A 26,654-nucleotide genomic window follows, 5' to 3' on the forward strand; every position below is an offset into this window, starting at 1 on the left:
TTTTCATGAAAAAGGTGGTACCTTTTTCATGAACCAGAAATACAACCAGAAAAAGGAAAGAAATAAGCAAAAGGAAGTCGACAATGAGAAGAAATAAACCGTATTTTATTTATTTCATCGCAAACATATTATATTATATTTTTATATTTTTATTCTGTTAATAACTGGTAAAGCTCAGAAATATGATTTTTTTTCAGGATAGCTCAGATTCAGATAACATTCCTCTTGTCTCGATTTAAAGTAAAGAGATCCATACATGTTCCGAAGTTTGAAGTAAGCAAATTCCTTTAATGCGTAGTTTTGTTTAATGCTGTATTATACATGTATTATAAAAATAAGGTAATACCACAGTTAATTAGTTTTCTTACTGGTAGTTAAGATAGTTTTCTCACTGTGTGTTTTAAATTTAAGCATAGCTATGCAAAGAAATTTGTTCTGCGGGAAGTAGGTGATAGCAGTGGTGAGCATAAATCGCAGGTCCTCATGGTGGTCGCAGTCATGCATGAGATGTTGCCACAGAGGCAACGGAGATCCTCAGTGATTCGGAAGCTAGACAGTTTTGCATTAAATGGCCCGTGCCCTTTGAGCAGAAAGGTGACGTGGAGTCCCGGTTGGAACCAACTCGGGGTTTTTGGAAAGACTCTGTTTACGCTCGGGATGAACTTCTTGATGATTTCCCCTTTAGTGGACTCTGTCCACCGATCTTGCCATTCCTGTCTTAGGTGGTCGAGCAGTCTGGTTTTTTCAATCTTCCTGTTGTTGACGAGGTCCAACGTATAGTTCAGGATAGTAGACAGTATTTCTTTTGCCATATTATATGTCAGGGCGCATCTAATGATTTTCAAGTCCAGCGGGAGAACTCCCGCCAGAACCTGGAGTGCGTGCATGCTGACCGAAAGATTGAGAAGATGAAAGCAGATACTTTTTTGATGTTAGACTTGATTTTCTGTAGATTGTAATTTTCGGGAAATACGAAAGAAGGAAGGTTGTTTCAGAAAACGGAAGTTGAAAGAATAAACGAGGAAGAAGAAAAGTTGGGTCTGTAGTTTGAAGTTAGACAGTTAAAAGATGTTGACTGGTTGAGGCATAAGTTTGGAAGAGAGAGAGAGAGAGAGTAGAAATTATAGAAGCCAGTTCAGAAGAACCGTGTCCACAGCAGTATCCCTAGAAGAGGCATGTAGTAGAAAGAGAACATCTGAGACAGAGCGTGGATAGCCGTTGTAAGAGATGAGTCATTAATTAACCTAGTTGCCGTCTTTTGAAAGGAATCAAAGCATGAGAGAGGTTTTTGGGGCACCACCTCAAATGTGGGAACAATATTTCATGGTCAGGCGAATTTGCGATTCCATAGAGTAAGCAGCTCTATTTCGAAGAAAGGTAACCCCGAAAGAGAAAGAGAAAAACCAATGTTTTAGATACAGAGGAAGCAATATTTATGATCTGCTTATGCCAAGGGAAAATAGAAGTCAGGGTACTCCCAGATAGAGATATGTGATCTTGTCTCGAAATCTGAGTGTCATCGAAGGTAAGCACAAGAGCACAAGAATCCTTTATGTGAGATATAAAACACCTCTGAGTTTTGGGAAGGAGCGAAATCAACAAGTTATCTTTGCGTGAACGGAGATCAGCATTTAAGGAATTGGTAGTGGATATTCGAGAAGTAGAAGCTGTTGTGCAGAGCAAGGTCTCTCTCAAACTGGATGGTGGAATGCAATGCAATGCGCTGTCATCAGCAGAACTATGAATAGGATTTCCGGTCAGTGGAAGAAGGTCATTAATATATACGAGATAAAACGAGAATAAAGAACTGGACCTTGGGAAACAGCAGCATTAGTGGAGAAAGAAAAAGACAGAGAGCCGTATACCATCACCGTAGTGAGAGATAAGATGCAAGCTTATATATATATATATAATATATATATGTAAGCCATATATATATATGTAAGCCTTTGAAATGACAAGAGCAACTGCTTGAGTTTCACCAAACGTTTCCATTGACTTTGTCCGTAGATTGGTAACATACCAACAGTGGATCGACACTGACGGAATCCACATTGATCAGATGGAAGGTTTCTAGATAGTTTAGGAGTTGGCGGTTATAGATTTCTCCATTACTTTAGAATGAGTGGAAGTAAGAAATGGGACGATAATTGGATGGGAGGGATTTTCATCCTTTTTAGGAAATGGCTGGATGCGAGCAATTTCCAAGCATAAGGCAAAACACAGGTTGAATAAGTAAGTGTAAAAAGGCGTCACAGAATAGGAGTACGTTCAGGAGCACAGATTTTGAGAACAAGTAGAGAAATACCATCCGGACCTGGCGCTTTCTTGGCTTCTAGATTGTTCAAAGATGGTTCGACATCCTTTTGACGGAAGATCATAGGAGGCATTGAATGGAGTGTACTGGGAATAGTAGGAGATGGTTTACCAAGCTCATCAATATACGAGTTAGAAGAAAAGTAGGATGCTAACAGGTTAGTTTTATATTTAGCTGAGGTGTCAATAGAACCATCCGTTTTGACAGAGGTGGGAATACAGATTGGCAAAAGTCGCGGCCAGTAACTTTGGCAAGAGACCAGAATGCTCAATTGCTGTCTGAACAAGAAGCAAGTTTTCTTCTCTTAACCTGTTGAAACTCTATTTTCGACTGATTAATAACTGCTGTTAGAATTGTTGCGAGTTTTGGTGTAGGCAGAAAATTAATCTGTAGATTTGGATGCAAGCCAGTTTCGATATGCCACATTCTTATCTTGAACAGACTTAGCGCATTTATTGTAAAACCAAGGTTTAGATAAAGGACGAGATTTTAAGGGAATGCGGAATAACGGACTATGTGAGAATAATTTCATGGAACAGCGGAAGCAGGTTCCAACGGAGCGGTTAGTCGCGTTACGATCTTCAGATCAGATAGTCCAGTGTGGGTGTGGAAAATACTTGAGTTACGTCATCTGTAACTTAATGAAGGGTCTAAGTCCTCCTCCAAAATTGAAGTGCATCCACAGCAAGGAGGTAGACGTGACAGCAATTAGCTGTTAAAAGGAAAACCCCATCATGGGGGAAAAGCAAAAGCAGCTAGTCTCTATCTCTACTGAGGATACAGTCACATGCCACAGCCTCAGACTGCCTCAAATGTCATAAAAGAAAGTTAAGCGGGAAGCATCCAAATTATAAATTAATTCTATAATCAAAACAGTTACTGGAATTCGTACTTTAGCAAAAAATATATATAGGCACTTTCCATATGATCTAATAATAACTAATAATAATCCCATAAGTTTAAATCGGATTATGCTTCCAACTGGATGTAAAAAATCTATCTTGTGATATACCAAATGGCGGACTTCATCACAAGCCTCTGTAGCTCAGTGGTCAGAGCACTGGTCTCGTAAACCAGGGGTCGTGAGTTCGATCCTCACTGGAGGCTTTCAAACCAAACGATGAAAAATGTTTTTTTTCGGGGAAAAAACTTGATTTTATGTCGATAACAGTTGAGATTAAAAGAAAAAAAAAAAAACAGTTACAGACTCTTTCCATTGAAACTGCATTCAGAAAGAGACTTTTACCCATGGATCTTCGAGAGAAGGAGAAATGGATACGCTTAGCCCCTCCTACTCTTTCGCTGTGATTGGACTATCACATTTTGCGTTTCCCAATTTAAAAATACTAAACCGTTTATTGGGAAACGAGTTCCCCCTATGGCGCTTCTTTAAAATCAGGAAACGATTCCCTCCCCTTTACCACCTGTTGAAAATCGGGAAACAATATTCAAAATTACGCAAAGGAATAGCTAGTCCAATCAGGGCGGAGCCTGGCCATCGTTTGCTGTCAGAAAGATCCATGGGTAAGAATATCTTTCCGAAGTCTGAAGTTTAACCTTCAGTTTTTATATTTCAGTTTACTTTTCATCGTACCATTCGTGTAAATGTTTCATATACACTTTGCGATGGAGGGAAAAAAAGTGAAATATATTAAAGCAACTGAGTATTACAGATCTAATGATGTACTCTTTCTCTTTGCAGAGCGTGGAGGTATTCAGCTATATAGGTGGATACATGGGTATGTGGTTGGGGCTCTCTCTTGTGTCCCTGTTTGATTTCGGTGAGAGAATTTTCTACACAGTGATGTACCCTGCGAAGATTGCAGCGATGAAGTGCCGAAAATCAAAAACAAAAATTCAAGTAATACAAAGACAAGCGAAAAATATCCATGTTCCTAAAAAAAGCAGTCTCATGGTTCGCAGCTATGATCACTGAAAGTAATCTTTCAGAAAAGCAAGCTTCTGTTTATGAAGTCTCATAATAATATCACGCTCGAAGTCTACTGCTAAAATGCAACAAGAGATGCTTCACTGGCGCAAACAGTCAATTAAAATAAAGTAATTAGAGACAATTATGAAAGTACAAAATGAAAAAACGAAAATAATTGAAACCTTTTAACAAGCAAGAGCCAATACTCATCAAGAAGAGCACAATGGTATAATGAATCCTGCAAAGATAAGGCGCAACTGCTGCCCAAAATTGAGTATTAAATTTTTTAATCAATGATTATCGTAAATTTTTCTTTTCACTTAAATGCACCAGAATTAAGTTTATTTTATGACTGAGTTTATACTGTAATAAAAGAAGTATGGTAATTCATAATAATGTAATTAATATTCTTAATGCTACGTGAGCAATGTGTAATTATTATTTGAACTACTTTAGTAGAAACCATTCCACTTTAAGTACCAGTTCCACTGTTGTAGAAGTTTATCGATGTTGTTGTGGCCATTATTAACTATATTCTCTTATATTTGGCTTTTTAATGTTTACATTTACACACGTAGAAAAAATTCACAGCTGTAAAAGTAGAACTTTAAATTTTCAGTAAGGTTTAAATAAATATGCAGAAATTCTTTGTGGCTTATTTTGGTATTGAAGTATCACAAATGTGGCCTTTGAGTTTTCTATGGATCGGAGAAAAACACTCGATTTTCTAGCTTTCTCAAATTTTGATTGCTTAATGTATTTGTCTTGGACAAATACATTAAGCAAGCAGACAGCTGCACACCATTATTTCAAGATCCTTTGAATGATATTATGAATCAATCGAATATATCGAAAGGCATGTTCGCATCAACTGTTCCTCTTCGTGGAGGACTCAAGTACAAGATCGTGGATAAACATAAACTCAAATGTAGTTTTAATAATGTAAGGTATATTGCATGAGTTCTGAGGTCGGCTTTCTGTTTGCTGGATGAAAAACCCGAGTTTCCGAGAGTTAAAAACAATGCTACACTCGCCTGAGACCGACGAACTCAACCACGTTATGAAAAAAGCCCATAAAAATTCCTCCCATCATCTACGGGACTCGAACTTAGGTCTTTTTCACCTGGTGTGGGGAGGACGGCGATCCTTCGAAATGTGCTACCAACGAGGGCTGACTGTAAAACTAACACAACATATTCTTAGACAATGTATTTAAGTAAATAATTTATTTTTTCAATTTTGTTACGTTGTCAGAGGCCTGCTGGCTAGTATTTTCTAAAACATTTTTGCTAGGCCATATTAGGAACACACGCGATCATTATAGCGTGCTGGGTTCTTCTTTTTTTAACGTTCTGAATGTTTAAAAAAAAATTAATAAAACGAACAAGAATAGGAGATATTTTTAAAGTAGCTTTATCAAAATTACAATAGTCAAATTTCAATATTGGGTTAATTGAATAGCATTTGGTCAACTAACAGAAAAATAAGGGGATAAAATTTCAAGTCCTTTTTTTTAATTCACTATCTTAAAACTTTAAGGCTCAAAATTTGCATGTCAATGTGCTTAGAACCAGATAAGTAAAAAAATACAATATAAATAAAATGAAATAAATGAACAAAACTTTAAAATAAAAAACTTTCACTATTTTTCAGGCATACCATAATTTAAGTTATGCAACTTGGGCATAGGAATGGTCCTTTATTGTTCTTAATTTGTGGATTAAAATTCATGGATGTTTTTCGAACAACCATCAGAAATTCGAATCCAGTTGCTTTTCCTCTCGGAAGGGGAGAAAAAACAGGACTCAGATGTCTTCTTAGATTCTTGTAGTCTAGTGGAATGGTGAGGCTACCTTTTGGTAGTAATTGGTTGTATGATTATATTTTTGAGAACTTCTCTCAGGGGAATGGTACAAGAATTACTACACTGGTGTACAAAATTTAAGGACCAGTCAGGTTTTCATCTATAGTTTCTCATAGGAGTGGCCTGGATATGGGAAAAGCATACCAAAGGAACCTCGTCAGGCACAGATGAAGGACACAACACCGACACAACAAGGGAAACAAAACGGTACAGAGGAACTTTATTCAAAAATGGCAACATAGCACTGGCTACCATGATATGGATGCATCACTGCCAAAGTTGGAACAAAGGGAAGAGGTGGTCCTCAATAGGACATATGGCCACCCCTAATGTCGATGCAGGCTTTGCACCGCCTGTCCATACTTAGAACAATGTTGTTGATAAGTTCTTGCCGTAACATCGTCCATTCCTCGGTCAGCGCCATCTTCAGCTGGTGAACATTTTCTAGTGGGTAAGGACGTGCCGCTAGGCATCTCCACAGAGCGTCCAATATGTGTTCGATGAGATTTAGATCGGTCGAACGGGCAAGCCAATCCATACGAACAATGTCCTCACTTTGCAAAATCATATCAACAGCTGCAGTGCGATTGGGTGTGGCGTTATAATCCATAAACACGAACTCGGGGCCAATGGCACCTCGGAACAGATGCACATGGAGAAGGATTACCTCAGTACAGTAGCGTGCACCGTTACAGTACCGCCTTCCAGTATCTGGAGTTGTGTACGTCCGTCCAAGATAGTGTATAGTGTATAGTGTGTTTAGGGTCTAACGGTACCAGGGGTTTCCCCCATCTCCGCGTAATATACATTGTGGTGTGATACAGAACACTGTAGAGGCCAGAGGTTTAAAATTGTGTGGATATTGTGGTGTGTAATGTTTTGTACCGTTGTTCATCTGGTCTTTTAGCCGTTGGGTCTCAAATGAGACCCACCGTTGCCCACACTATACCTCGTGGAGGCAGACCAGGTACACCAGTATTTTAGAAATTTACTATTTACTCTGGCAGGTCCTGCCACCTAATTTCCTGAGATTTCAGTGGCTAGGACCTAAAAAAAAAAAAATTTAAATGGGGTGGAGAAACGCTAGAAATTGGGTTAGGCCGAAAGAGATATAAGTTATACGGGTTAGAGTTCATTTTTATTTATTTTTTTTTTAAATTTTAGTGTGGGGCTTGTGTAGTTTTGGCAAGGGTCAAACGGTAGTCGCAAGATAGCTAGAGAGGGAAGGGAGACTGAAGACTGGGGAGTGAAAGACAGAAATATGGGGTCAATAGTGAAGATAACCCCAAAAGTTGGCGGGGCAGGCCCATGCCTCACCAGGTGAAGATAGGGGATGGCAGGATAACGCCTCCCCAGACGAGAACACCTCGACCGCCATATCGATCACTTTCAGTGATGTTTGCGGGGTGATACCGTGTGCCAACCTCTCGCCAGATTAGCTGAGGTCCAGAATCACTGCTGAGACTGAATCTTCTCTCATCAGTAAAGAGTACCTTGCCCCATTGCGCTGCTGTCCACTCCTTGTGTTAGATGCACCACTGTATAAACGGTGTCTCCGATAGGCAGGTGTTAAGGAGATACAGCGTACTGGCCGTCGGGCAAACAGTCCACCTTTGTGGAGTCGCCTGGCCACAGTTAACCGCGATATCCTGCGTCCTCTGCTCCTGTGCAGCTGGTCTGCAATGGATCCCGCTGTCTGGTGTTGGTCCCTCTTGGCCTGTAGGAGTATATAGCGGTCATCATTGGGTGTTGTTTTTCGTAGACGACCACCACTGGTCCTTCGAACAGCTGTACCTGTTGTTCTGAAGGCCGACCACGCACATGAGACGATGCTATGGGCGATACTGAACTCTGCAGCCACACTCCTCGCACTTCGACCTTCCTCGAGCTTCCCAATTATTCGACTCCGGGTAAAGTCATCCAGATGTTGTCTACTGGCCATTTCGTTGTCTGTAGCACCGTATGAAACCAATCGAACGTCTGTAACAATCGTGCTCACCATTCGTTAATTTGCACATAACTGCTGAACTGCTGCTTTTATCTGTTTATGGGAGCCCTCTCATCACGATTCAAATTTTTGCATGTGCACCAGCTTTCCATTGAACGACCACAGTTATGCAAATCGCCACAGGCTGTTTTTCATTTTGTGGTTGTAACCTTTAGAAATAGTGTTGGTCCTTAAGTTTTGAACACCAGTGTATTTGAGCCTTTAGAGGCTGGGAGTTGGACTAATCCCGTCTGTTTCACAAACCCAAATATTTCTAATATGGCCTACCATATTGGAAATACTTCCATACTCAAAGGGATATGGGGGCGGGGTAGATCTTTCTATTTCTAAGGATCTTGGAAGGAAGGTATACTGTATTGATTTCCTAAAATAAAGCTTCGCATCCTCTTTGTATTATAAACAAAAAATTCAGAGGTTAACGTGACCAGTAATATCTTTGAAAATTTGCATTCTTGGTCAAATAGAATGAGACAAGGATCTTGGAAGGACGATATGATGAAAAATGTTTTTATTAAAAATGGCTAAGCACTCTTGACAAACACCAAACACTACTTGCTCCCAATTACAATAAGTATAAATCAAAATTAATTTTATATCCTAACAATAAAACTTTATTACCAATACAATTTTTTTGAAATTAGGAAATCCGATTTCATCTGTAAATTCTGGACATTAGAATTGTTATTATTTTTAATCAATTAATAAAATATAATCGAAATATACGGTAGCAAAGAAATTTCGTTCAAGATCAAAGGTTGGTCGGTTGTTTTAGGGTCTAAGGCACATCAGGAACTTAGGCTCTATTGCGCCGTATATAATGTCTGGAAATATGTGTTCTGTGGTCGCTGTGCTGGATGAAAAATCCAAGATTCCGGTAGAAGAACCATGCCACCCTTGCCTGACACCAACTAACTCATCCACGTTATGACAAAGGTCCATAAAAATTCCTCGCTTCATTGAAGGGATTCGAACTCAAGTCCTTACCACGCGGTGTGAGAAGGACAGCGATTCAAGATCAGATGAAAGAATTCTGAAATGAAGGCTTTATGCCAATTATTCGATCAGTCTCCCTCATATGAATAATTCAAACGAAACGGATATATATATATATTCATATAAATATTCACGCGAGGCTGAGGTCATACACGTAAACAAACACGCATGTAGAAATGGTCTAGTGCCTTTATATAACAGAACAGCAAGGATTAAATATTCATCATGGAGACGGGGATCTCCACGATAAATATTTAACAAAACGTAAAAGCCAAGAAAGCGTCATCTGGTGAAGCCTTTGGTAATGTAGTTCAAAGATTACACTCTGTTAGCGGTGACAATAGTTGCAATGCTTCTCTATAGTGACCCGTTCAGTTAAAGGTTGCCAACGTAAGTATATATCTGTCTCTATTAGATTAATGCTGATAAACAAACCTAATTAAATAGTTAATGTATCATATAAGTCATCAGATTCTCGTTATCTGTCGATAATTACATTTTTTGTTAGTTTTAATTCGTTTTCTCCAAGGCCTAATTAACTCGATACATTTTATTTAATGAGGTCACAGTCTGTTGCGTACATCTTTAATCATAAGATATACTCAACAACCGTAAACTTCCAACAACAGAAAGTTCACTTCTGCCTCAAGGTAAACAAGGGTGGCAAAAGTTAAGGTATAATAAATATATATACACTCCTGCCTAAAAGTTTGGAATCACAGCGTCTGACAACAGTTTTCGTTAATTTTTTTTTTTGAAATTAGCTATGACAACGTTTAATATTAAAAATAACACACTACAAAGTATTTTAAGATTTTTATTAAGCAGTTAAAAATTTAAAGAAAAAAATATTGAAATGATTAATATTATACTAAAGAATCTGTTGTTGTTGATACAAGGTTTAGGAGAATCAGCAACTTAGGCCATATAGCGCAGTAGTTATTATGTCTGTAAATTGTGTGTGTGTGTTCTATAATCGATTTGCCTGTTCGTTGGGCAAAAAACCGGAATTTCCGGGAGAGAAACCCTTGTTTCCCTCTCTGACACTGACTAACTCAGCCACGTTGTGAAAAAGTCCCATAAAAATTCTTCACTTCATTGAAGTAATTCGAACTTAGGTCTTTTCCAGCGTCCTCAGGTGAGAGGAGGACGGCGATTCTACCAACTGTGCTACCTGGTTAGATAATCGAAGAAAAATATTATATAGTAAGTTTGGAATTGGTATAAGGTCAAACATTGGTACGATGTCTGGTATGGAGTGTGGTACTTTATGGAACAGTGACGTGGATATTGAGAATAGAAGATATTAGATGATTGGAGAGTTTAGTATAGAGCTATATACTACAAACAAAGAACGTCATCCAGATCTATATCGTGGCCTCCCCGAACATCACCGTGATGTGAGTATTCAGAAGAAAAACACTATTAAAAAGGAGACTGTTTTAATAACTGGCAACTGAAATCGTCCATAGAATTTCATCAAACATTTTGAACCTGTCGTTGATGTACAGAGATTCTCAGCAGGACTTCGTACCACAGGACAGCATGAATGCTGGGGAAGAAATTGGCATTATTAAACAAATACAAGATATCATGCAAATTTCAAGAAGAGGAATTATTGTTGGATGTCACATCGTTGGCTTGTCGATTCGTACAATTGCCGACAGCTTACACTATCCAAAGTCGACTGTCGATGATGGTACCAACAAAAAGAGAGCACCACCACAGTCCTAAAACGCACAGGAAAACCATTGAAACTCACTCAACGTGACCAGCGAGTATCAGTATTCAGAAGGGCAGTGCGACAATCTCGACAGACATCCCTATAAAACATCAACTAAAAGTTTACAGCGTCAACAGCGATTGAAGTCTGTATAAACACACCACGTACATAGCTGCAGATCCTCGGTTTCTTGGAGAGCATCGGCGCATAAACCAAACCTCATCAGCAATAATCAGCGATCTCTCTTTGAGGTGTAACGAATGCCAAAATTGGTCCACAGAGCAGTGACGATCGTTTCTATGGAGTGTCAAATCCAGCTACACCAATCGAATTTGGAGCGGGAATGAAATATGTCTGCCGGAGCTGCCAACCTTAACACACAAACATTACAATTAACACCAGGAGAGTGGAGTGTGTAATATGTTGCAAGTGTAATTTCTGGTCATATTGATTACCAGGAAAGTTACTTTCCGGTTATCACTGCTTCCATGCAATCGTCCATGCCCCGAGAAGGCGGGCCACCACATCTCGTACTATCTTATTCAAAGGCAAAGCTGGTTCCCATATTTGTGGGTACCATTGGGCCGTATCATAATGAAAAGAAAAAATAATGACCGAAAGAAGAAAAATAAATAAAAATCTGAGAGCTCAACGTTGTGTAGTTTGCATTTAGGGACTCATGACAACTAGGAAGAGGAGACAGATTTTTGAAAAAAAAACATTTTCTTGTATGCTTGTTCATAGTTAATGTTACGTTGGGAACCAGAACCTTTGAACACTGTCATCACGAAGGTGATGTACATAGAAAGATAGGTGTTCTCATCGAACCGTTGATTAACGGTTATCAGAGGACCCAGGGGATGCTACAAATCCTGCCTAACACCAGCATTTCATCCAATTGCTATGGGCTCATGTTGTTTTCTCCAAATGTAGGTTCACCCGCCAGCAGCGCAACAGTTAGAAATGGGATTCATCAGACCAGGTAGCAGATTTCCATATATACTAACTCAGCCTATACGAACTAATGTCCGGCTCACAGTCCATGTGGATATCGGCCTTCTTTTTGCTTCGTTGTACTGAGTAGTGAGCTTGGCTACTGTGCTCTATCGCTGCTGGTGTGTTACCAGATGAAACGCACAACGCCAATGCGGGCGTCGACCGCTTGTAGCTGTCCCACGTGTGACCTTTGTTACTTGTTCGACTTCTACTGAGCAATCGCGGTAAACTCGTGACACCACAGAAAGGGAGCACTTAACCATGTTGGCATCTGCGTGGGTAGCACAGTGGTTATAATCACATTCTCCTCACACCAAATTAAAAATCCGCGGGTTTGAATGACGCGAGGAACTTTTTTTTAACCATACTGGCTTTTTTTTTTAACCATATTGGCTGCATGGCTGCATAGTGTGCATAGTATTAGGGTCAGGCGCCCCCCTGTGGTTTCCCACACATCTGCGCCATATGTACACTGTGAAGAAATACAGAACCACTGTAAATGCCAGAAAAGTGTTCTGTGTTCAATACGTAGTTTTGCGTTGGGTGTCCCGGCATTTGGCCGCAGGGCCCCTGATGGAACCCCACGTTGCCCGCACACACCGCTAGGATGTAGCCAGGCTGCCCATTATTCTCTGGCTAGTCTCTGCAGGGTCGCCTAAGCTTCCTGAGAGAGACTAATGTAAAAAAAAAAAGTTAGAGCGGGTGGGCTTTAGAGTCAAGAAAGGGGGGACAGGAAGAAATATGGGGGATGAAGAAGGCATCCCCCAGGTACAATGGAATACATCCATCAGGCGATAGTAAGGGATGGAAGTGGGAGAAAAGTCACGCTTGTGCAAGAAAGCACACGCGTGATCGCCATTTGGCAGAATCTTCTTGCTCTTCTCATTCAGGTCCCGTCGTGATGTCAATTTCAGTGGTAATGTCATCCGGTGATCTGTGTCTAAGTCAGTAGGGATATAAATAGGAATGTAGCTGTGGTTGTCCTATACTGGATCTTCTTAGATTTGGTGGTGGTGCAGTCTCATTTGCTGGTAGGCCTCTGCATTGATTCCCAAAATATAGGTGGTTGTCTTCTCTTGGTTTTGACGATCATCGGAATAGTGACTATATCCATGGTAGGGTCTGCATGGCTGCATAGTGGCATAGTGGCATAGTGTTTTGTGGAAGGCGCCACCGGTGGTTTCCCACATCTGCGCCATGGTACTTTGTGAAGAATTTACAGAATCTCTGTAAAAGCCAGAAAAAGTGTGGTGTCTGGTTTGTGACAGAGTTGTGCTGTGGTCTGTTGTTCTGTCTCTGGCTGCTTAGCCGCAAGGCCCCTAAGGGAACCCCACGTTGCCCGCCACCACCACTGGGAGGTGAGCCAGGCTGCCCATTATACTCTGGCTGGCCTCCGCCAGGGTTGCCTGAGCTTCCTGACGGAGCCAAAAAAAAAAAAATAAAATAAATAAATAAATAAATAAAATAAAATAAAAATAAAAAAAAATAATAAAAAATAAATAAATAAATAAATAAAATAAAATAAAAATAAAAAAATAATAAAAAATAAATAAATAAAATAAATAAAAATAAAAAGTAATAAAAATAAATAAGTAAATAAAAAAAAGAAATAAAAAATAAAAATAATAATAAAATAAAAATAAAAAAATTAAATAAAAAAAAATAAATAAATAAAAAAAAAAAGGAGAGAGAGAGGAGCATAGAAAAAGAGAGGATTTGAGGGAGAATGAATTTGGGTGGGTTGACAGGGGAGAATAAATCCACCCTAATTTAGGCGAAGTATAGGAAAGAGTGTGGGTTTAAAAGTCACAGGGGACAGGTGCCCCTGTGTAATTGTCAATGGCATAGTGCCTGTAGATCCCGCACTGAGGTCAGTGCCAGCAATCCCGCACCTAGATCGGTGCCCCGGAACTTGCCCCCACAATCAGTTCACTTTCGAAGTTGGAAAGATCTCAACCCATTCTTTCTTGTAGACACTCAAGAACTGATCGCCGTGTATGCGAACTACAATATCAGCCATTCCCGACTTTGAACTTTCACCAGAATGAAAGACAGACCAGTCCATTCCTACACAAGGTATTGTTAATGCACAGTCAACTCAAATTATTAGTAGTAGTAGCAGTAGAAGTAATGGAGACATGTGGTGCAAGAAAGCAAGCGTAGGAGCATAAATAGCATCAGTCAAAAAAAAAAAACAAAACAATTTCTCACATCCATGCCCTGTAAAAGTTTGTTCAGTTCCTCCTTGAATTTATTTAAGCTATCAACTTCCACAACGGCAGATGGAAGTTTGTTCCAGCAATTAACCACCCGCTGGCTAAAGGCAAATTTCCACACATCTATTCTACAACTGTCTTTCCTTAATTTGAATTTATGCTTTCTCAAGTTCGTAATCTAAGAAAGAGGAAGGAATCCTATCAGCATTCATCCTGCTCAACCCATCCAAGGCCTTTTACACCTCAATCAGACCACCTTGCAGGTGCCTAGTCTCTAGACGCTGCAATTTGCAGAAATTAAGTCTCTCTTCGTAAGAGGATCCCTTCATTTCCTTCACCAATATTTTTGCCGTTCTCTGTACACGCTCAAGCAAATCTACATCCTTCCTAAAATGAGGCCTCCAGACCTGTACGCAGTACTCAAGACATGGCCTGACCATTGCCTTATACAAAGGGATAATCACCTCCTTTTCCCTGCTAGCAAAATTCCTGTATATGATTGACAATGTCCCATGACCTGCACTGACAGCCTGTAGGTCAGTGCAGGGTGGTAGAAAATGAAAGGTCTTTTTTATTCTCTACCACCCTGAGTGTAGTACCAAACAGTTGGTACGTTTCTCTGGGGTTACTTCTACCCATATGCAGTACTTTGCATTTGTCAAGGTTAAACTTCAGTTGCCACTTCTTAGCCCATCTGTCCAAATTATCTAGATCCTGTTGCAGTAGCACACTGCCATTACTGTCATTAACAACCCTGCCAACCTTTGTATCATCTGCAAACTTCGATACAAAGCCTGATATACCTTCATCAATATCATTGATAAATACACAAAACAACAGTGGACCCAACACCGAACTCTGTGGGACTCCACTAATAACATTAGTCCACGAAGAGCAGCACCCATTGATTACCACCCTCTGTCTTCTCCCACTTAACCATCCTTTTATCCATTGTAGCAACTTACCCTTAATATCATTTTTCTCCAATTTGTACAATAGTCTTCCATGCGCAACAGTGCCAAAGGTTTCCTGAAATCCAAATATATGATATCAAAATTATTTTTTGCATCCAGTTCCTTTGTAACCACATCATAATACCCTATCAAATTTGTCAGACAAGACTTTCCCTTAACAAACCCATCATCATCAGCCATTTTCAATCCACTACAGGATGAAGGCCTCTCCAGCAACTTTCCAGTTCCTTCTGTTTTGAGCACTGGCCATCCATTTACTACCCACAAACTCATGAATTTTATCTATTCCATCTCCGCCGTTGTTTTCCAGGTTTTCTTCTACCTCCTCTTGGGTATCATTCTGTTATTTTCTTAGTCCATCTGTCATCATGTCTTCGAGCTATGTGTCCTGCCCAAGACCATTTTAGTTCTTTAGTTTCGATAAGAATGTCCTTTACATAAGTTTGCTGCCTAATCCATGTGTTTCTCTTCTTATATAACAGCCTGATTCCCAATATAATTCGTTCCATTCTTCGCTGTGTAGTTCTTAGCTTCTCTTCCATTCTTTTGGTGAGTGCCCAAGTTTCACTTCCATAAGTCATGGTGGGGAGTATACATTGATTCATTATTTTACGTTTCAGACAAACTGGGATATTGCTGTTCAGTATGTGACTATATTTCCTGAATGCTATCCATCCAAAATTTATTCTTCTCTTGACTTCCAGCCATTTATCATTATTACAGCTAATAACTTGTCCCAGATAAGTATATGACTCCACCTCCTTTTCAATTACTGCTCGTTCAATCATTATTTCCCTTTCTGTGGCATACTTGTTCATCATTACTTTTGTTTTAGCCATATTCATCTTTAGTCCAAAACCCTTACTAACCGTGCATAACTGATTAAGATTTTCCTCTAATTCTTTGGGATCGTGGCTTATGACCACAATGTCATCTGCAAATCGTAAATGGTTTAGATACTCTCCGTTCACATTGACTCCTTTCTGCGACCAGTCTAATCTTCTGAAAGCTTCCTCAAGGGTCGCAGTAAACAACTTCGGAGAAATTGCGTCTCCTTGTCGAACTCCGTTCTCAGTTTTAAATTTGCTATAGGTAGGAGGCAGCGTTCTCATATATCTTCTTCAAAATCATAATATATGGGGTACCTATGCCTTGTCTTTGCAGTGCCCGAAACATTGCCTTAGGCTGTATGGAGTCAAATGCCTTTTCATAATCCACAAATGCCAAGCATAATAGTGTTTTACACTGGTGTTCAAAGAAAATGCATCACGTATGAATTTCACATTTCTAACCCTTTTTCGCGATGGTATGTTACATTAATGACCAGCATCACAAATAGAAATATAAACAAAAGATATTTATTAACAGTTAAGGCAAAGCTAAGTAATATTTGGCAGGTGCTCTCGAAATATTCCAAAATGAGCATTTCAACCTTTATACAACAGTTTTGGTAAACACGACAATTATGGCTGAAATGTTATCAGAAGCCCTCAGTTTCCTTTAGTTTTATCATTTTAAATGGAAAACAAAATGAAAAGTTCACCAGGTGTAAACTAATATTTAGTTGAACTGCCTCTGGCACTAATGACAGCAGCACACCGACGAGGCATTCACAAGATAAGATCAATTCCTGAAGATTCGTGTTCGCAACCACGAACTGACGGTTCATGGTTGCGAACACGAATTATGGCTTCCTGGAAGTTCACGAAGGGTCTTTAGTTTCTTTCTGGCAACTGCAGATTCCACACGAAGCCAACAGTTCTCTACAAGATTCAGGTCTGAGCTGTTTCCTGGCCAGCTAGCAGTTGTAATGGACCGTTCTTCCAACCATTTTTTCACCTGTAACAAATGTAAACACATTACTGTAGAACCTCTAATGCAGAAATGAAGTAAATACAGAAGTGCCTACTTACACTTTTTGCCCAATGACAAGGAGCAGAGTCGTCCTGAAATTTGGCAGTTACTTGGCAGGTTGAAATGGTCGCCGTAAATGCCAGTGGATACCTCGCCAGGTATCCACTGGCATTTATGGAACCTTTTATAACCTGCAGGTGATACGAAATCACCCCTGTATCATTTGGCTGTTAAGGAATTCACTGTAGACACCATACAGTCTGGATGGTATTCTTCACCACGTCTACAGCGAATCGTTTGTCTCCCATCAGAGCCTTGCAGGTTGAATTGCTTCTCATCCGAGAAAATAAGTGACTTCCACTGCTCGGGGGTCCATTTGACATGCTTCTTACACCAAATTAATCGGGCTTTTTCATTTTTTGTGTGAGGAGGGCTTCTTCTTAGGACGACGGGCTACAAGTCCATTTTTGAAGAGATGTCTTCTGACTGTTACTGCACTTGCTACCACTCCTGTATGTTCTTCCCATTCTCTTTTCAGCTCAGATGAAGCTTTACGCTTTTAAGGCATAAGCGCTTCATACGCGGTCCTGTTTTGGCGTAGAGACTCGTTTGCGTCCGATTCCTTTTTTCCTATCAGCAGAACCAGTATTCTTGAGTTTGGAAAGAAATCTACTCACTGTCGACTGATTACAAGACACTCTATAAGCAATATGACGGGAAGAACATCCTTCCACACGTAAAGCACCAAACGCACTCTTTCTTCGTGGCGTCAACTGCATGTAACTCGCCATCCTGACACAAGCAAGAAATGACTGCAACTCTTGCAGAGCGTGCTTATATAGCTGAAAGTAACAGATGATGCAATATTACGTCATCACCGACGCGTGTCAATCTTTATCTGATGCAATCTGTAAGAAATATTGCCATATACTTACGCTATTCTGACGACAATTACAATTTTAAGGGGTGATGCACTTTCTTTTAACACCAGTGCATATTCATTTGCTTTCTCCATTAGCTGTGATATTACGTGAAGGCGATCCATAGTTGAGAATCCTGTCCTAAAGCCAGCTTGCTCTTTCGGTTGATTCTCATCAAGTATTCTTCATAATCTGTTAGTATTGACCGTTGTGATCAACTTGTAGATGTGGGATAATAAGCTAATTGGTCTATAATTTACAATTTCTGATTTATCTCCTTTCTTATGCAGCAGAACTATGATTGCATTATTCCACTCCCTAGGCGTCATGCGTTTCCTAATGTATTTTGTGAAGAGTCTTACCAGTTTCTGTGTCATGTCTCTTCCTCCTAATTTTAACAACTCTACAGTAACTTCATCTTCACCTGGGACTTTTTGATTTTTCATTTTCTTCAACGCATGTTCTACCTCGTCAGGAAGGATATCGGTATGACGTAGGTGTTGCTAATTTGTGATCCATCTTCTTCACTGCTGCCATCATTCCCTCGCTCCTTATATAATCACTATTATTCAGATTCAGTATCATTTATCTTTCTATATTACTTCTCATGACTGCTGATTTAAGTCCTTTGTCTTCCTTTAATGCTTGTTCTACTTTTCTTGCGTTAAATCTTCATACGTCCTCTGTGAGTCTCTTTCCAATGATTTTGCATAATTTTGTCCCCAAAGACTGTTTACTGTTGTAAATCCTAAAAAAATCATTAGAATTTTCCCATCGTGTAAAATAAGTGTGTTTGCAGCGTTATAAACAACCGAATTTGTAATTCCAGTGGGTTTTGGTGTCAGTTGCACACCATTTCCACTTTCTAGTTGCGAATAATTTTCCTTTTGGGGAAAATACGTGAGTGTGGTAGAAAATGATTTCCCCTCAGCACCGAAATCAGTGACGTGAACGATATTGAGGAAAGACTCGATATTGACACCAGGTTTGAATATAAAGGATTAACGCTTGCATTTTATTTTAATTTCTGAAAATATGAGTGCCTTAATATTCTACTCAGACTTCAAGTTGCAGATATCGCTACTGACCATCTATTTCAGTATTTTGTTTGTCTTTTTACGTATTCATTTATTCATTAAATATTCAATATATTGTGATGGTTAAAAGGATTCCGTGATGTTTCCAATGTTTTGAAATACAGTCTAAGTTGTATAGATGTTTGCTTTACATATTTTTTCTAATAATATCCGATGCAGTGAAAACCAAAAGACATGTTGGGGTTTCAAAGTTTCTATACAGTTGGGTTGTAAGAGTGCGTAACCCGAATGTGGCGCAGGATCAGTTCCACCTGAGCTGTCGAGGGGCTTACTGAATCCCAGAAGAACCACTATGTACGAATAAATGAGAAAAATAATTTTCTCGTTCCCTGGACCAGTTCTTTCTATTTGGTTACATGAATGAGCCACATTGGATGATCGGATGCATGTGGTTAGGACCTTGCCTAGGTGGCACTGTTTTTCATTTAAGCTTTATTCTTATAAACCAAGACCTTCAATAAAACGAATCGCTAAAATAAGTCTATCTGTTAATGAACATACCATGTCTTCTTCCACGGACAAGTTTAAGAATTTGGAGAAAATAATTTGGTCAGTTGGTTGTTTTCAGGATTTTTGATGCATAAATTGTTCTGGTCATTATACAACAGTTCATATGGTTTTGATCGTATACCATGCTTGCAGAAGGTTGTATCCATGGGCTGGTTATCATGTTGCACAGGTTGCTAAACATGGAATAACTCGCTTGGGGATCTGTTCTACTCCCCTCCGCCTGAGATTCAAAGGATAATGTTTCAGGTACTTAATGCGGTTTGAAAATGAAGCTTGAATCCAGAATTTCACGCGTGTCCATCCAGTTGACGTATCCATCAAATATATCCCAGCATTATCTAGTCCAGAAAGACGTTTTTCGAAACTAACATTTCCCCTAAACTTACTGCCTAGGCTTGACAATTTAAGTTTACTCCAAGAGATATCATCTCATTACAGGAGTTCATAATCCGTAACCTACACCTAATAGTTTGAGAATTCCTCTAATCTCTGATGGGATTCCAAATGGATAACGAACCGATTATACTGTCACACCGATTTATCTTAGGTACTCGGCTGAAAAGTTTTTCCGAAAATATTCAAAAGCACAAAATCAAAACAAATATCCCGTTATTTATTATTACCATAATTGTTTTTTCATTGATAAAGTTTTTACCAGCTTTGTTCTGAATCATACTGTAAGCGTTTCTTTTCTTTTAGATCCATTTTGGTGGAAAATGCAAAGGAGATCAAGTGTAGAACAGAAGGAAGTCTTCAAATTGCCCGATAAAACTTATCGATCCTTCAAGAAGTACAGTAAAACTTTACTGCTTCATTCCCTCCTCACTGGTGTACCCCAAGTGGTCGAGTGTAAGGGTATTCTATGCAGATTTATAAAGATTCTAGTGATTTTAGGCTGTTTGGCGGGATTCATATACCAATCTCACGAATTTATGACTATATACTGGAAGTATGCCACCATCACAACCGTTAAGTATTATGAACCCGTGTATGTAGAGATGCCTGCAGTCACTGTTTGTAATAAGAACAGGTAAGCCAACCAGAATATTTACACCTCTTAATGGGAAATCGATTGTTGTACAATATTGCAATTTTGAATGAGTTATTAGTATTCAATGATATTGACCATTTTCGATAGACTACAGCGACTATAGTTCAATCCTTCAGAAGAACAGCGACTAGTTGAGCTAATGATGTACAAATGTTGGTATGACTCTAGTCCAACGTCTCAGTTCATCCCACTGGTGTTGCATAGGAATGAAACTGAGATTCCTCAAAAATCAGTCCAACTTTTGTAGATCCACCAACCATTATCAAACAGAACAGGCAGTATGGCATGGGACATTATCCTGTTGAAACAAACACGAATCTGTACCAAAGAACTGTCACATTGCAGAGAGCACGGAATTGTTGAAAATGTTAAGGTAGACGTCGGTTTTTGTGGTTCCCCACACAACCACCAAAGGTCCCAGGCTATATAATAAAAAACCTGCATATTATAATCCAGAACTTCATTATTGGAACAATGCGTGCACCAGCAGCACATGTTCTGCAGGCATTCACCATATCACCACCTGCCCATTGATCGAATAGGGGTGCAGCAACTTCTTTACACTGTCTTATAGACCAATTATCTTTCTCCAAGCATGACGAAGCCGTTGATTACAGTTGTTTGTGTGTGGTTTAAGCGCCATTCTCCCATGAAAATAGATCCTATGGAGCTTCATCCGTAGACTGATCGCGCAGTCCTCAACCGTTGATACCTCAATGATGGTCTCTTAGGCTTGGTTTCTCTCAGGTCTCTCGTGATGGTCTTGCCTTGTTTCATACAAGATTATATGTGGGGCCCCAGATGCCTGCGCTACGCCTTAGTGGGTAGCTCAGTGGATATAGCCCTCGCGGGATTATGGTGGTTAATCACTCTCCTTCCATAACGGATGGAAAAGGTTGGCAGTTCGAATCCCGTCAATGACGTCAGGAATTTTTAACGGACTTTTTTCGCAATTTGGGTGAGTTAGTTGGTCTCAAGGGAGGATTACATCGTTTTTCCTCCCTGAAACTCGGGTTTTTTTCCAGCAAAGAGCAAACCGACCGAAGAACATGAATTTTCAAACAAAATGTATTTGATGCCTCATTTCTTTAAATCATCCAATCAGGTTTTAGTAATAATATTATCAGAACTATCATATCATTTTTGGATCAGTTAATTTAATATGTCAATTAGTTAAGCTGAAAATTGAACATTGAGAATTAAATAAACAGAATATCTTTTATATTAGGTTCCGAAGAACTGGGCTTTGTTCCAGGATGCCAATAGCTTGCATTCAATATGACCGGAAAGTATTTTGTGAAAAGTTTCCCCGTGCTTGTCGCCCTGAGGACTTCTCCGTATTTTATGATCCAACAAAGAAATACCACGTAAGTCTACTTATATTTCTTATATTTCGTCAGTGCAACATAAGAGGAAAAGATAAGACCATATGCCTCAAATTTGATTTTCGATTATGTGAATTCATTATCACAATTTAAGGCTTTGATGCGATAGGAATCGATTTTCGATTTGGTGTTTTCTGGACGATAAACCAGAGTTTCCAGGAGAAAAACCAAGCTTTCATCGTCCAAGACCGACTAACTCAGCCACTTTTGAAAAAGGCCCATAAAAATTCCTCGCTTCATTGAGGGTTTCGAACTCAGGTATTTTCAGGTCTTTGGGGAGGACCGTGATAATATATCAACTGTACGCATGCCAGCTACATTCACTGGTCAAAAAATTAGAAACCTTTTGCAATTACATCAACAGATTATTAAACGTAAATGTTATCAAAAGTGTGATCAGAAATTCTTCAGTATCAGATAAATAGTACACGCATTCATGGGGCTTATTACACGATTCAGTCGTGGGGAAGACAGATGACCTTTCCGATTTTCAGGAAGGTGTTAATATTGAAACATGGTTAGCAGGAGCCGCAATTGAGAAAACTGAGGAAATCACCGGTGTGTGGAAACAATTGCCCTCGTGGGTGGCACAGTTGTGATAATCACCGTCCAGATTGAGTCCGCTTATACCGTTAGAAGGTCGTGTTACCTACAGTGCATATCTTTTTGTCGAATCGCACAGCTTCATCCTGCAATACTTCATTTCTATATGGACTGCAAGGGATTCTTTCAAGATGACAACGCAACTATCCACAGTGAAAAAATTGCATCTGAATGGTTCGAGGAACATTTCCAAGGTTGAACGTCTACCCTGGCCTTCTAGTTCTAAAGATCTGAATCCAATTTAGAATATCTGGCATATGTTGGAAAGATCAGTTCGGCTTCGCAGTTCTCTGCCAACCAGAGTATAGCGGATGGTAAATATCCTGATGGAAGAATGGTCAAATCTAGTAGTAGACTCCCTCAGACGCCTAGTAGAATCGACGTCGCAATGTATACTGGTTATAATTCGAGCAAAAGGTATCTCTATTAGAGAATGAGTGTATGTCAGCGTTTCTCTTCGTTTAGTTCACCATTGGTGAACAAGAGAAACAGTTGGTTAGCTTAATCTTGCAAAAGATTTTGAAAATAATAATAATTCATTTTGTCATGTGTGTGGCGGATTTTCCTTTTAATTCGTCAAAACTACAGTTTATTTCATTAATTAATAAGGCGTATGCACTGTACTTCTCATGCACAGGTGGAGACCAGGATGGATTAAAGGTTGACACCCACACACGCTGATTGTCCAATTTATTAGATTAACTGCCCTAACAGCAAGTAACACCTCTTTTAGCTGCCGAACAGTCTCAAGTTGTCGGGCACGGACTCGCCGAACTACCATCCGCGTTCTACACGGATGTTGGCCCATGCAAACTCGATCATATCTCAGTTTCCTCGGATTAGACGACGGCGAATCCCTTTCACAAACACCACCTTCCAAAGATCTCAGTCGGGTTGAGACCCAGTCACTAAGCAAGCCAATGAAGCATAGTAAAATGAACGGCGTGATTCTGGAACCATTTTCGAACGACTCTTATTTTGTGACATGATGTAGGAGTCCTTTGCATAATGCAGCTGTCAACATATCTCATTCTTGCCATAACAAAGCAACTGGAACCGGAATTCGTCAGGCCAGACGCCCCTTTTCCACTCCTCGAATATCCAATATCGATTTTACTACGTGTTCCAACTATGTTTATAGTTGTTTGATTTTAGTAGACAATGGTAGAAGCACTAATGGGTGACACAGTTGGTAGAATCACCGTCCTCACCACACCGGGAGGAAAAGACAAGAGTTCGAGTCCTAAACACACACAATTTACAGAAAATTTACACGGAGCAATATGGCCTTAGTTGCTGATGCTTCTAAAACCTTACTACAGCAGCATCAGCAATAAAGGTGGAATGTGTGGTCGTCTGCTTCCATCTAAGTGTGCATCTAATAAACTGACAACTCACAGTATATATTAGTGAGGGACATAATAGAAATAATCGATCATGTCCATCACTATAATGAAGGTACTTGCGCTAATAGTGACACACGATAGGAAGGTTTATGCTCCCCATCTCTTGACAGTACAGTAAAGTGTAGTTTTTGAGATGTTCAAATTTTGTTTCTTGCTTAACGTTTTGACACTTATCGGTTCCATCACGATGGAACCCAAATGCACCTATTTCAGATTTATAAAGAACTTTCTTACAGATTGCCATGTCTGTATACGAGTCTGGTTTGAATGATTGGAATTTAATTGAAGACATATCTCAACCAGCTAGAGCTCTGTTTAACAGATGCGTGAAAGAAGTGCAGACCACACGGGTTAATTGCAGGTAAGTTTCTCATTTCGTCTTAACCTAATCTCTTTTTCTTAAAAATATTTATGATTTGATATTATCTGGAAAACAACGGCGATTTGTATTCTAATGAAACTGTTCAGCATGATTATGATCAACGTTAGTTGGCTTCTGTCACCGTTGGTTCAAATTGCACATCTTACTATGTCCCTCGGGTACCAAGCGTTTCTTTTGGCCAGGTGATCTGTGAAAATGAATACTTTGAGATACAATTTTGCTAAGTTCACTACAATAAAGACTTTATGAATTATAAGCGGTCTAGGAAGGAAAATCATTTTTCTTTTCTCTTGCCAACTTTACTTTCTAAAACCTTTAGCACTATTTTTGTTACTCCGTGATGAGTTTGGTAACCTGAATGGAAAAACCAGCCCACAGGGATAACAGAATACATTAAGCTATCCTCCCCAGAAGAAATTCCAGCTAGTCACTCCACATCGACACTCAAATCCTCCCGAGGGGAACAACTCGTGCAAAGACGAATCATGGTCGGACAATATAGTCGAGTCCCGATACGTACCATCATTTTAACTTTTAATACACCAAGTTTTCCAACCTCAGTCAAAGTAAGTTAGAAGTGAGAACTGGAAGATAATAGAATGAATTCGAAATGTATTTTCGATCGATCAGTAATAAGCCAGTCACAGTCCGTTCGCAAAGCACTTGGGCCAGATGCTGTTAGAGCAGGACACAAAAACCAAGCAAAATGAACATCAATGATACGACCAATCAAGAAGATGCACTACTTGATCTTCCCCAAAAGATAACTCAGAGTTTGGATTTTCTGCTGTTCAAAACGATAATATAGAAAATGGAAGAATTCCGGATTCCCCATTTTGTTAGAACTGGCCCTTACAGATACTGAAAAATTTAATTTAATTTTCAGAAGCAAGCCGTTTATAAAAAGAACGTAAAATGATGCTACACGTTGTTAAATGGAAAAGCTAAGATTCGTCGTTTAATCATTTCTGTCAAGGAAGAGAGACAATTCGTTCTTATCTCTTGTGGCCACATTTTGAAACGCACAGTTGTTGTCTGTTGACAGGGAATGGCCTAAGGCTCAAAATACGTAAACTGGATCGATGAAAAGTGCCTTTGTATGCAGCCTGAGTCCGGCATTCGTGAATTGTAATCGATAGACTTAAGAGAACACAACAGTAGAATTCAGCAGATGGAGGCAAATCCGCACTCTGTTGACAATATCGAACCTTGTTTATCGATGTTAAAGCATTTAAGAGTTTCAATATGTTTAAGAAATTTATTTTATTTTTTTATGAAAACTAGAAACACGAAAGGTATTAGAACCTGCCTTTCGTGCATGGGTTGAAGGTTGAGAAGATGAAAGTAAATAATTGTTGACATTAGACTTGAATTTCCGTAGATTGTAATTTTCAGGAAATACATTTGGAGTTGTACCAGGAAACGGAATTGAAGGGATAAATGAGGAAGGTCTAAAGTCAATTCTGTGAGGTTGAAGTTGGACGGTAAATGGATATTGACTGGTTGAGGCATTCGGAGTGGTTTGGAAGAGACAGGTTGTTGTTGTAGGATTTTAGGAACATCAGCGACTAAGTCCATATTGCTCCGTGTATATTGTCTGTAAACTCTGTGTTCTGAGGTCCATTTTCGGAAGAGACGGGGAAAAAGTACAGAAGTCATTTCAGAACAGTGCCCATGGAAGTCTCTATAGAAAAGGCATTCAGCAGAAACAGAAAGTCTATGAGACAGCGAATGGAGAAACTATGTAAGAGGTGGTCATTAATTTACCTACTTGCCCTTCTTTGAATGGAGTCTACAAGCTTGAGAGAAGTTATAAGGACACCGTCACATATATATGAACAATAATCCGTGGTCGGGTGGATTTGAGATTTGTACAGGGTGAGTAGCTGTTTAGATGAAAAGTAATGCCACGAGCCAATGAGAAAACCCAGATTTTTTAGATGCAGAGGAAGCAATATTTGTGATGTGCTTATGCCAAGAAAGATTAGAAGTCAGGGTAAGCACTAATAGAGATATGTGATCCGGTCAAGAACATTGAATGTCATTGAAGATAAGCAAAGGAGCATAAGAATTCATTTTGCGAGATATGAGACAGGACACCGAGTTTTAGAATTATTGAAATTAATTAAGCTGTCTTTGTCCCATTAGAGAATTACCTGGCGATCAGCATAAGGAATAGGTACAGAATATATACGGCATATAAAGATGGCTGTTTCCACAGGACAAGATTTCCCAAACTAAAAGGTGGAATTCAGTGTGTTATTATCAGCAAAATTATGGGTAGGATTTCCAGTCTACGGAAGAAGGTCATCAATACACAAGAGGAAAATGTAGGGAAAAAGACCTGAACCTTGGGGAACACCTGCATTAGTGGAGAAGTTAGAAGACAGAGAACCATCTAGCATCACCCGTAGCGGGCTGTCAG

General features: G+C 39.5%; 1 non-coding gene across 1 annotated transcript; it reads left to right on the top strand.

The window, feature by feature from the left end:
- The first annotated feature begins 3,351 nt into the window (after window positions 1-3,351).
- Window positions 3,352-3,424, top strand: TRNAT-CGU (transfer RNA threonine (anticodon CGU)). The gene has a single exon. It is a non-coding gene; the product is annotated as a tRNA-Thr (tRNA).
- The last annotated feature ends 23,230 nt before the right edge of the window (window positions 3,425-26,654 follow it).

Source organism: Mastigoproctus giganteus, chromosome 3 (assembly GCF_048544385.1).
Source record: "Mastigoproctus giganteus isolate SK-2022 chromosome 3, ASM4854438v1, whole genome shotgun sequence".
NCBI classification, from domain to species: Eukaryota; Metazoa; Arthropoda; class Arachnida; order Uropygi; family Thelyphonidae; genus Mastigoproctus; species Mastigoproctus giganteus.